Source organism: Arachis hypogaea, chromosome 4 (assembly GCF_003086295.3).
Source record: "Arachis hypogaea cultivar Tifrunner chromosome 4, arahy.Tifrunner.gnm2.J5K5, whole genome shotgun sequence".
NCBI lineage: Eukaryota > Viridiplantae > Streptophyta > Magnoliopsida > Fabales > Fabaceae > Arachis > Arachis hypogaea.
Window position 1 is genome coordinate 69,678,312 of NC_092039.1, and position 6,054 is coordinate 69,684,365.

Consider the following 6,054-nt stretch of genomic DNA (forward strand, 5'->3'; position numbering starts at 1 on the left):
CAAAATGAAAATAAAATTATCAATAATGCGAGTTAGCTAATAAGGGAACCAGAAAGAATGAGAATGCTTGCCCATTTATCCATGAATTGGCTCGGTTGAAACCAATTAGTGCAAAATTTGAAAATGCCAAAGCCAATTATGAATGAGAGATTAGTGAAACAAGTTGTGAAAAAAATCGGGCAGCACTTCGGCTAAAAATTGGACGTTCCTGGGTAATAAATAGCAATAGAAAGTAGTTTATATGATGATAAAGTAATGCAGAAAAGAGTAACCAATAATAAGGCACATGAATTCAGGATAAACAAACTCAATTTGTAGCAAGGAATGCAATTCAGGTTGAATAGTATAACAACAGCATTAAACAGTAAAGAACAGCATATGAACAGCATTATCATCACAACAGTTTCAAAATTGCGAAACGGAGAAAACAAGTAGCAAGAACGGCGCAATTATCAGGCCTAAATCCACTAACCACATCCTAATTTGAATAGAATATGAAAAAATATGCAACTAATTAACGGACTAGGAAAGGAATCAGTGTGCAGCGGAACATGGTGGGCGCAGTAACAGAAATATGATGCAGAGAGATGGCGGTGGTGTGGTGATGGTGGCGGCACTGGGAGGCGGTAGGGGAAACGGTCCTTGTTGGAGGCAGGGCGGCGATTCGGTGGGTAGGGAAAGAAAGAGGGTTATGGAGGGGAGAAGAGAAGAAGGGGGCGATGATGGTGAGGGTTGTGGGGCTCGTGGTGGCCGGTGGTGGCGGCGGCGCTAGTTCAGTCGTGGTGGAGGCAGGGGCAGTGGGGAGAAAAGGAAGAGAAAGGGGGAAAGAGGAGAAAGAAAAGAGGAGAAGAAAGAGGGGTGAGGGGGACGGGCGGCGGTTGCTCCGGTGGGAGGTGGTGGTGGGTTGCGGCGGCTCTAGGGGTAATGTAGGAGAGGAGAGTGCAGAGGGGAAGGTGGAGGGAAAATGTTGATGCTGGGAGTTAGGATTTCGAGTGGAATGGGTTAAGTGGATTCAAATCCACGCAAACGCATAGATTACGCGAGAGCATGGATGGGGCGAAAGTGCAACGTCGCGAAAGCGTCATTGACGCTAACGCGTGGGTAGGGGTGGGTGGAAATGACGCAGCTGATGTGGATGTTATGAATAATTCCAAGTTCAATAAAATAAAATAAAACTTAAAAAAAACAAACAAAATGAAATGAAATTAAAATTGAAAAAGGAACGATCATACCATGGTGGGTTGTCTCCCACCTAGCACTTTTAGTTAAAGTCCTTAAGTTGGACAGTTGATGAGTTTCTTGTTATGGTGGCTTATGCTTGAACTCATCCAGAAATCTCTACCACTGTTTGCAATTCCAATAGCCTCCGGGATCCCAAACTAGGCGCAAAAAGCCTTCAAGCAAGTTAAAGCAAGTGACAAGGCCCCAAGAGTATTGATTGCTTGGCTGAATTCCGGGGTCCCAAATCTTGCCTTTGCACTCGTCTTCTTGTTGAGCAATATTGTTCCATCCGGGTGGCAAGCAGTCTGAATTCTCACTGAAGCGGCCAAACAATATCCTAGACCCATTCAATTGAACTTGATACCAATCTTTGCACTTCAAATTGAAGTGTGGAACCTCATTGAATCTTGCATACTAGCTCTGGGTACGAACCATTTCCCTCTTACTCTTGAAGCCGCAAAAGAGCTCTAAGCTGGCCATCTGTTTCAAGCAAACCATATTCAAGTGGAAAAGTAAAGATAAAGGCTAAGGATTTTACTCACATGAAGTTTGTATTGGGTGGTAATGGCCTTGGGGTAGGTGTTTCCAGTGGTCTTGCAAGCTCTACTCCCTTGTGTTCTTCTGTGAATTCTTCCACTTCTTTGCAAACTTCTTCAACTGCAACCACGTCTTGATCCAAGTCTTTGATTTTTTCCTCATCACTCAAGTCATAAGTTGGAGGTTAGGAAAAATCTACCTCAATATCATCTTCGTATTCACTTGGGGAAGATTCTTCTATCTCAAAGAATTCACTTGCAAATGCAAGTTCATTACTAGGAGAACTTGATTCATGATTATCATTATCAAGGAAACTCGCTTCTTGAGTTGTTCCGTTTAGTTCTTCATAGGATACCTGCTTTGGGGGTTGTGCACTATCCTCCGTAGCATCAATGACAAATTTATTGACGGAATTCTCCACAATTTTGGATTCCCATGGAGGCTCAGCATCTCCTAATTCTTCAACCAATTCTTCTTCGTTGGTAATTTTGGCTTCCTCCACTTGTTCGAGTACAAAGTCATGCTCTTTACTGTCCGTCGGAGTTTCCAGTATCTCCTTCATGCTATGTTATTCATTAGATTGTCCACATGAAGCCATGGGGGTTCCTTGACTGTCCGAACGTCGGGAAGGTAATCGATTAATCGCTTGCTCCAATTGATGAAAGGTTGCATGAAATTTTTTCACTGTTTCCTTGAGACGCTCCTTTGATTCTTGGGTCAATGGATATGGACATGGTGCATAGGGCAGTGGTGGTTCTTGGGAGTAATTGGATTGGAATTGGTGTGGATAAGGGTTAGGGTCATAAGGAGGTGAATGGTTGTAGTTGGCTTGTGAGTATGGTAGTTCAGAGTTATGTTTAGGAGGGGGTTCATAAACATATGTCGGGGCATGTTGGTAACTACAAGGGGGTCCACTATATATATCATCTTGGTACACTCCTCAGAATGGCTCTTGACTACAGTAATTGGGTGGAGGTAGTATGTCACGAAGGGGTCCACCATTACTATTGTCTTGGTATGCATTGTAGAATGGTCGGTGTCCATGGTACTTTGGAAAGTGTTGTTGTCGAAAGGGTTGATCAGATCCTTGTGGCTCCATCCATCTTTGATTGTTTCGACCTTGATGCATGTTCCTATTATAGCTTCCAATCCTTGCAACAATGTTGGAACCAAACTTAAAGCCAGAGGGGTGAGAACTCATAGTAGCTAATAAAAATTAAAAACAAAAATAAAAACAAAAATAAATAAATAAGAAAAAGAAAAATATTTACAATAACCAAAACTAAGGCACACAGTTGCAATTCCCCGGCAACGGCGCCATTTTGACGATTAGATTCTTGCTAGTATAGAATTTATAGAAATATAATCGCATTGTAAGTATAGTTTCTAAACCAACAAAGAATCCTTTCGGACAAAAGTTTTGGTTGTCACTTAAGCAAACCCAATAAAATTTATAACCGAAGTATTTAAACCTTGGGTCGTATCTCAAGGAATTGCAGGGAAGTATGATTTATTATTGGTTATGGAAAAAAAGGTATATTTTTGGGTTTTTGAAATAGAGAACGAGTAATTTAAATGGCAAGAAAAATAAATTAATAATTATAAAAACTCTTGGCAAGGTATGAAAACTGGAAATCCCATCCTAGTTATCCTTATCAGGTGTGATGAGAATTGTTTGTTGCTCCCACTTAGTTAACCCTTACTAAATAAAGGAAAGTCAAGTGGACTAATCAACTTGATTCCTCAAGTCCTAGTCAACTCCTATGGAAAGACTATCTTTAGAAGGATCCAAATCAATCAGCAATTTCCAATTCTCAATCAACCGCTGAGTTTGACAACTCAAGTGTTACCAATTACTTGACCAAAGCCAAAAGTGGAAAGTCTAAATTATTTATATCATAAATAGAAGAAAGTAATCATAAATCTGAAATACCTCAAATTGCATTAAATATAATATTCAAATCTAACATGAAGAGTTCATAAGCCAATTTGGCAACATAAGTAATTAACAAGTAAAAGCATTAGAGTAAATAAAAGTAGAAGAGAAACACAAATTAAAGGAACATTGAACCTGGAATTTGGAGAAGAAGTAAACTTAACCTAAGAGAAATCCTAATCATAAAACCTAAGAGAGAGGAAAGAGCCTCTCTCTCTAAAAACTACATCTAAAACCTAAAATTGTGAATTTGAATGTTGTATCCATGTTATTCCTTGAATGAATGGATTCTCCCACTTTATAATCACTGGGGGCATTTTCTGCAATTTTCTGCACGTGGCGTCCGTCATGCGTGCGCGTGGGTCACGCGTACGCGTCATTTGGAAGTTTTCTTTGTCACGCGTACCCATCATTCACGCGTACGCGTCGCTCGTGCTTTGCGCTAGGCATGTGTCCGCGTCGTCCACGCGTGCGCGTCGCTTGTGCTCTGCGCAAGTCACGCGTCCGCGTCGTCCATGCGTGCGCGTCGCTGCCATTTCCTTCAAAACTTCATTTTCGCGTGTTCCTTCCACTTTTGTATGTTTCCTTTCTGTTCGCTAAGCCATTCCTGCCCTATAAAGCCTGAAAGTACTCAACACACGGATCATGGCATCGAATGGTAATAAAGGATAATTAAAATTAGTAATTTTATGGTCTTGGAAACATATTTTCACATATATTAAGGAATAAAGAAGGAATTGTAAAACCATGAAGTTTAGATGAATAAGTGACCAAAGACTTGATAGAAACCACTTAATTGAGCATAAAATAATGGTTTATCATGAAGCAAATCACTCACCTCACTTAATCACACTAAAAAAACATGTATAAAGCACTAAAAAAAAATTTTCATCAAAAGTTATGTTAATGGTCTCACCAAAGGTGTTTAAATAGGCCCCTAACAAACTAACAAAAAGATAAGATAAGATTTTAAAATTTAAATTATATTTGATCTTAATAGATTATATCAGATTTAATTTAAATTTAAAATTTCTAAAAATACTACTAAGCAAATCAGAGCTAAAAAAATCTTCTAACAAACTCTAACGGCAAAACAAACCAAGAAAAAGGCCTAAAATTTGAAAATTAATGATAAATTATGCCTCCAACTTGAATTTGGAAAGTCTTATTGGGCTTCATGCTTTCCTGAGTTAGCCCAAAGAGCCTTATGAGCTACCGCCATTTCAGCACCACTGTTTTTGAGATGAACTTTTATTTTTTTTGATGTCCAAGATCGGCATGGTATAATTCTTCTAGTATTCAAATCCTTGAATATCACAGGATTACCATTCTGCCCCCTTGTCTCTAACATGACGAAATTGCCTTCCTGAGCACGTATCATCGTCTCCCTCTTCAAAAAGATTCGTCCTCGAATCTGGAATGAAAAGCTCTTTTTCATAATCACTATCATAATACTCAATCGTTTTTTTACTCTTTTTTTGCAAACACTGACTTTAAGATAGAATAATTGCATAAACAAAATTAAATAAGAGTTTTTTTTGTGCACTCTAAGGTGAATTTACAAAAATTAAAAGGATAGATAAGGAGTTTCCCTACTCACTACTAGAAAACTAGTTATTACAGACGGATATTTCCGACGGATTTTATCCCACAGAAATACAAACAGAATTTGAGAGGGATTTTTTGTCGGAAAACAAAAAAATGAATTAGCATAAATTATAGATGGAAAAGAGAATCCGTCGATAATTTTGTCAGAAAAATTAATTTTTTTCGTTGGAAATGGTTACAGACGGAAAATCCGTCTATAATTAAATGGACAAAACGCTGCAATTTTATTAAATTATTAAAGATGAAAATCTATTTGTAATTTAAAATTTTCCGTCGAAAATATTAAAATAAAGTTTTGTGGTTCACGTTCTTCTCTCCGTTTCAGTTTCCACTTCCGTGCCTCTACACTCATCCCTCTAAATGCTCCATCGGTGGCGCTATCAGCCTTGCACCGCCATTGCACCGAACCTCCATTGTACTGAACTTCCATCGCACTGAGGCTCTGTCGTACCCCTTCCTGGTTCTTCTCCGTCACACCCCTTCCGTTGACCTTGTTCGTGTTGCTCCCTTTCGAATCGTAATGTGCGTTTCTCTCTTCGATCTCGCCACTAGTGGTTGGTCTTCTCCGTGTGTTGCTGCGTTTCTCTCTTCAATCTTTCATCACTGTTTTCTTTCATTCAATTGTATCGCTAACTCTAATTATATTATCCTATGTTCCATCGCTAACTCTAATTCTATTTCCTATTCTATGATAAGAATTTGTAACAGGTACAGTTCTTTTTTTGTGTTCTTATAAACTTGTTTGTGAAATC